This window comes from Malania oleifera, chromosome 7 (assembly GCF_029873635.1).
Source record: "Malania oleifera isolate guangnan ecotype guangnan chromosome 7, ASM2987363v1, whole genome shotgun sequence".
In the NCBI taxonomy this organism is placed as follows: domain Eukaryota; kingdom Viridiplantae; phylum Streptophyta; class Magnoliopsida; order Santalales; family Ximeniaceae; genus Malania; species Malania oleifera.
In genome coordinates, this window is record NC_080423.1 from 3,603,426 (window position 1) to 3,611,172 (window position 7,747).

Below are 7,747 nucleotides of genomic sequence, written 5' to 3' on the forward strand. Positions count from 1 at the left end.
AGGTCACCACAGCATCTTGACTCCACATCCATTGAAGGCATTGCTTTGGTTGCCTCCAATTATCCCCCAGGGAAAGACAACCGATCAGGTCCACTTAAAAAGTACCTCAAATGTAGTCATTGAGGGAAAGACAGACACACTATTGATCGCTGTTATTGCATCCATGGCTTCCCTCCGGGACCTCGTAACTCTAAGCCTGGCACAGGTTCCAAGCATAGTGTCAATCAAGTTTCCTCCACTACCAGCAGTCTTCCTTTTACCCTTGAGCATTGCCAAGAGCTCTTGGCTATTCTCAACAATACCACCCCTCCGCAATCCATGGCACATCAAGTAGGTAGTGCCAAATCTTCGTTGCTAGGTATGCCCAATAATGATCATTTGTGGATTCTTGATAGAGGTGCAAATAACTATATGGTTTTCACACCCAGTATTCTGACCCAATCTTTTCTAGTCCATGGTCGGACAGTCCAATTACCGGATGGCTCCAATTCCACCGTTACTTATATTAGATCAGTTCGCTTTTCTCCTACTCTCACTTTAGATAATGTTCTTTGTGTCCCGACCTTTCATTTCAACCTAATTTCCATTTGTAAGTTATGCAAAATACACCATTGTCTCATTATCTTTTCTTCTGATTTCTATTGTATTCAAGACCTGTGCTCGATGAAGATGATTGGGATGGGAACTGAGCGGGACGACCTCTACCACTTTGCAAACACTAGAAAGGCTTGTTGTCAGGTGGCCACCTCCACTTCGACTTCCCATATTTGGCATCAATGTTTAGGACATCTTTCCAATAAAAATTCGTCTTTTCTTTCCAATAAAGTACTAGAGAAATTTTTAGTTCTAATTTGAAATCGTGTTTAATTTGACCATTGGCTAAAATGACTCGTGCTCCATTTCCAACTAGTTCCATTTCTTCTCACAAACCTTTTAAACTACTACATGTTGACATTTTTTTGGGGGGGGGGGGGGGTGTGCTCATTGCACCTCTTCTATTATTGGTGCACATTACTTTCTCACTATTGTCGACGATTTTACCCGTAGTACTTGGGTTTACTTAATGTACCACAAATTTGACACTCGTTCTCTCTTGCAATCTTTCATTCATCTCGTTGAAAACCAATTCTCCACCACCATCAAAATCATATGAAGTAATAATAGGCCATAGTTTCACATGCCCACATTTTATGCACCTAAGGGTATTGTCCACCAAACCAGTTGTGTCTCCACTCCTCAACAAAACAAAGTGGTTGAATGCAAACATCGTCACCTTCTCAATGTTGCCTGCTCCTTACTCTTTCAAGTACATATGCCTATACACTTTTGGGGGGATGCTATTCTTACTGCCACCTATCTCATTAACCGCACACTTTCTCCCATTTTGGGTGGTTTATCTCCTTATGAAAGATTGCATGGTGTCAAACCCACATATAATCACTTGAAAGTATTTGGATGCTTGTGTTTTGCTTCTACTTACTCTCAGAACCCAGCCAAATTCGACCCATGAGCCATCCAATACATCTTCCTTGGTTACTTGTATGGTTCAAAAGGGGTACCGACTCTATAATTTTAGCACACACAAAGTCTTTGTTTCCTGAGATGTCATTTTTCATGAAGATATTTTTCTTTTTGCATCTTCTAAACCAGAACCTGCATACCCTGTCCTACCTTGTTCTGTATTTTCCCTTTACCATATTCTAGATGACCTATCTCCTATTCCGTCACCATCACCATCAACATCTCCTTCTCTGGTGCCCCAACGATCTAGTCGTCCCACTCAGCCACTGACATGCCTGAAGGATTTTCATGTGGAACATGTTCTACCATCTCGGCCCACTCAATCATCTGACTCTGTGCTGGTCCGTTCATCAGGTACTCCTTATCCTCTCACTAATTTCCTTTCTTATTCCCACTTAACTACTTCTCACCGTGCCTTTACCACATCCATCTCTCTTGCCAAAGAACCACAATCTTTCTTGCAGGCCCTGACCGATCCACACTAGTACTGCCATGCGTGTTGAGATTGATGCTCTCGAGCTCACAATACTTGGATCCTCACTCATCTCCCTCTTGGTAAGAAACCTATTAGATGTAAATGGGTCTATAAGATCAAATACAATCTAGATGAATCCATCAAACAATAAAAGGCTCGCCTCGTTGCCAAGGGTTACAGGCAACAAGAAGGCATTGACTATATCGAGACATTTGCTCTAGTCGCCAAGATGACCACCGTTCGCACCATTTTGGCTCTTGCTTCTGTGCATAACTAGCATCTTCATGAGCTTGATGTCAAAAATTCTTTCCTCTATGGAGATCTGGAAGAAGAAGTATACATGCAGCTTCCACCGGGATTCGAACAAAAAGGGGAGACTAAAGTATACAAGCTTGTTAAGTCTCTCTACAGCCTTAAACAAGCTTCGAGACAATGGTATGCCAAACTCTCATCCACTCTTATTGATGTAGGTATTCACAGTCCAAGGCAGATTATTCCTTTTTCGTCTGATCCCATAAAAACAATCTCACTGCCATTTTAGTATATATGGATGACATTATTGTTGCAGGAAACAGTTTGGAGCAGATCAATGCAGTCAAGAAATTTCTAAGCGACCACTTTAAGCTCAAAAACCTGGGAATTCTCAAGTATTTCTTGGGAATTGAAGTAGCTCGTTCAACTAAGGGAATATTTCAATCTCAAAGGAAGTATGCCCTTGAGATACTAGAAGACGCTGACTTCCTTGGAGCTAAGCCTAGCAACTTCCCCATGGAACAGAACCTCACACTCAGCGAGAGTGAAGATGAACTCATTACATATCCTTCATCATATAGACGACTTGTTGGAAGACTGATTTATTTGGCTATCACAATACCAGACTTCCTATTCAATACATGTACTCAGTCAGTTTATGGACAAGCCACATATACCACACTTGGATGCAGCACATAGAGTCTTGCGGTACATAAAGAAATCTCCAGGCTAGGGGCTTTTCTTGTCTGCTTCTAGTGAAATCCAACTCCATGCATACTGTGATGCAAATTGGGCACGCTGCAGGGACACTAGATGATCAGTCACCGAGTATCACATCCTACTCAAAAAATCACTTATTTCCTGGAAGCCCAAAAAGCAAACGACGGTCTCTCGCTCCTCAGCTGAAGTAAAGTATAGATCTATGGCCTTTACATGTTGTGAGGTCACTTGGTTAAAATCTTTACTCTCAGATCTTGCAGTGACATATTCTCAACCAGTCAGACTGTACTATGATAACAAAGTTACTATACATATAGCCTCAAATCTAGTGTTTCATGAATAAACCAAACATATCGAGATAGATTGTCATGTGGTTCGAGAAAAACTCCAAAAATAGGATCATTCAAACAATCCATATGCACACAAGTCAGCAACCCGCTGATTTATTTACCAAAACTCTTGGACTTGCACAATTTAATTACCTACTCAGCAAGTTTGGTGTTATAAATGTCCACGCCAACTTGAGGGTGAGGGTTGAGGAAGACCACAAATCAAGGAACAAATATGAGGCCCCAATTACGTGATATTTTCTTTGAGAAAAGTCAGCAAATCATCTTATTATAGAAAGGAGCGTGTAAATTTATTTACTCCATCATTCCCCCAATTACAAATATAAATAGGGGTTGTAAGTTGTTGTAAAAATATAACTGAATAGAGTTATTTTTTTTATATTCTTCTTCATCCTCTAATTCTATATTTCTTTTTCCTCTAGTTCTTTTTTGGCTCTGACTTTATCAGACTCAAATCTTACACATAATAAGAAATATTTGGGCGTGATATAGTGAGGTAAATGAGTATTCCAACCAATCTTCTATAGGTAAAAGGATCTTCTACAAGACCACCATCGGATTTGGAAAACTTGACATTTTGTTCCATAGTAAATGCCACGAATTTGGTGGCCAAGAAACCTGAATCTTGTAAGATATCCATGTATTATTATTTTCAAATACTAGTGTTATTTTATTTTATTTTTTAGCTAAGCCAAGCACTAGCATCTAACATCATTTGTACAAATTTTATTTACATTGCTTTTAGGAGCATGAATTTTAGGTGTCAAATATAGGTTTGGATGAATTTAAATAAAAATTAATATAATTTTGTCTTATATCTTAGTCAAACCCACACAGATTTAAATTTAAGTCCTCTTCCAAACATACGGTTAACGTACTTGCATTATTTTTCTTCCCAATAATTAAAATAGCTTTTTAAAATTAAAATTATAGAATAATGCACAACATGCCTACTTTATTTTAGAATACTTTTTTTTATATTATTTCATGATTTTTTGAATTCGTTATTTTATTTTTTGTGAAATTGAATATAATTATTCATTATTATCGATATATATTTTAAATAGTTTGATAATATTTTGTTTTGATAGATTTATTTTGATTTTAATATTTATGATGTGTATTGATTGCGAATGTTTAAAAAAAAATTAATAATTTTCCAAATAGATATATGTTATAAGACTGGGCATTATATGATTTCATACCATAACTTATAACATTTTGCATAATTTATATATATCCGTAACTCAACTATGGAATCAATGAGGTTCTTCATACTACTAGGAGGCGTTTGACAAAATTAAATATTTAGCATTGAATATTAAATCCACTTCTAGACTTGTAAATGAGAACTATAATTATAATGAACCCCTAAATACTAAATAATTTAAGTAGTTTGACAAAAATCTGAATATGAATATCTTTTCTACTATTTTAACCCTTCATGAGATCTTAAAAAACGAAAAAAATTTGTTCTATTATAATTAAAAAATAAATGTACATATTTTTCATGTATAAATGAAAAAAAACCACTAAGAAAATAACCTATATTTATAAGTCATTAAGTCCAAGCAAACGCGCCCTTAGAGATTCATGTTGTTAAGCAGGTTCAAATGTGCATTCATAAATCGAGTGATTCCCTTTTTTATTAGTTTTAACATTTCCATTTTTCTTTGTTTCCTCGTTTGCATAGTCTTTGATGGTGTTGGGCAACTTCACTATTTTTTCGGTTAATCATATCAATATTGAGAATAATATGCTCCCGTTCAATTTAATTTCTTACGCTTGAGCCTAATCCTTACACTCGCCCACCTAGACAATATTCAGGCAACGACATAGTTCATTTTAGTAGAAGAAATTGACATATATCAATCGATAATTTAAATCTTGAGTTAGTAAAAGTTTGATCACCATTTAATCTTACGACGACTAGATCACTCAAAGAAATTACTACTCATAATTAAGCTTTATTAATGCCTTGAGCCAACTTATTAACGTTTATGTCGTTGTCTCAAGATCATTTATTAGCTTGCTCGTGACTCGAAGATGCTTAGCCATTAACTAAATATCAAAAGTTTTTTAGGCTCTTTAAGGCACATAACTCTATGACAAGAGTATGTCTAATTATTTCACTTAGGGGATACAACTATTTGGAAATTTCGGGTTTGAATCTTTTAAAAAGTGAAAAGGGGCTTGGAAGGGATATGACATGCTTTCCTTTATGCCTCACTCTAGGAATTTACGATAACAACTTTGACATCCATAGTTTTGTTTTTCATTTAAAATATTGATTGCATATTTTTATGCTATTTTTATTGTGATCGGTTTATTTTAAGGATGGAGAGTAGGCACAACTTAGGGTCTCATGATCAATTAAAAATTTCATGCTTCATTCTATAGGATGAAACTGAAATTTTTCATCATGCTTACAATCATCACCGACAAGATCTAATAAAACCAATTAATTTTAATTAAATATTATGTGGGAATATATGCACTTTATTAGATTTAAGGGGAATTCGTCCATTTTATTCTACGACTTGAATGAGCCGATAAAACATGCACTCATTTACCGTGTGATTGGCTCGTGGACTTATTGACGTTCCATTGAGTTTCATATGCACAAGCACAAACAAATTTATGTGACATTGTCTTGTATTTTGAGCGATTGAAATTTGGATATTAAATTTTTATAAATTTGGATAAAATGTAATATATATATATATAGACACACACACACACACACAAAATTTCATCAAAATTCATATAAATTCAAATTCAAGTGCTTGCAACACAAACTTAAATAACTTCTTAAATAAAGTACATTCTAATGATTACTGATTACATAAACAAGTGATTGATTAACGAAGGATGTTACGTTACTACTTTCAAGTTTAGTCTTGTGATGTGCATATGTAAGGACCCGAACCTGAATGGGTTCCTAAATATAAATTTTCAGCGGAAGTAAATAAAACTCAACTATTATTTAATATTACCAGAGAACTAATTAATCTCATTACGTCAATATCTTCAATATCAATAAAAAAATATTTAAAACTTAATGTTACATCAATATTTATTCTAACTACTCTTTCTAATCCCCGTCCAAGCATTTGCTACTCCTATTTTCTTGTATGCTCCTCAAAGTTATCTGAAATGTAAAATAATGATTGGGGCGAGACAACGCTCAATAAGTAAATAAAATTATTATTAGTGTAACGATCTGAAAAATAATGCTATTTAAATAATAAAGAGAGAGGAAAATGGAATAGTAACAGAAGAAGCCAGCTGATTTCATTGACGAATGCTTTGCGTTCGTCGACAACGTTGTACTTTGGGATGTAATGACCCAAGAGAATTTATCAGGTCCTCGTCGATGAACACAGGGGATTCGTCGACGAGGATACAAGAAGGCCTTATTGACGAAGACAAGTTTCATTGATAAGAAGACACTGAGAGAGGTTTTTGGAAGTCTAAAATTCGTTGACGCGGGTGCAGGTTTGTCGACGAACTTTCTACAGGACTCGTCGACGAGGTGACGTGTCTTGTCAACAAATCCGGCTATATAAATAGCTGAAACTTGGATTTTTACGCAGCAAATTCACAGAAACACTCTCTCTCTCTCTCCTCTACGGTCCTTCCCTTTTCTCTCTCCGATTCCGGCCCCGTTAGTCACCAGATCGACGGTTTGAGGCTACCACGACGCTCCTGGGGAAGTTCTCTTCAAGTCTGCCGGAGTAGATCGTTTATAGGACGGAGTTGGATTTTATCCCAAATTTAGGGTAAGATCTTTTAAGTAAAATTTGGCTTTCTAGTAGTTGCAGGAAATGCAATAAAGGTAAAAATAGTGATATTTTGTTCTGAAATATATGGCTTTCAGGATGTTGAGTGAAGAATCCTGTGGGTGTAAGACCCGTCATAATAGAGGATTTTTAACAGGAATCAGGTAAGGGAAATATACTATGCTAGACAGTTCTAGAATGATTTTCAGCATGAAATGTATATTTTTATCAGGTTATTATTCACAACAGAACTTTATATAGTTTATTAATTATGAATAATATGTTTTAAATTATTGTGTGGCTTGAGAATATATATATAGTACAGAAACATGATTTATAGTATTTTTCAAAGTTATGTTTTACAAAATATACAGACAGTTAATATGTTTTATAGTAAATACACAATACCATGATTATACAGTTTACAGTACCATGACATACAGTTTTATAGTTCATTTCAGAAATACAGTTGATACAGATACAGTTTATCACAGCGTCATGGTTAACACAGTTATTACAGAATCATGGTAAAACAAATAGTTGTATATAGAGATGTATTATATAGTATACACCCTGATGGACCATTACAGATATAGTTTATAGAGCACGTTACCGTTCTTATATACAGAATAGAGTGCAACCACCTA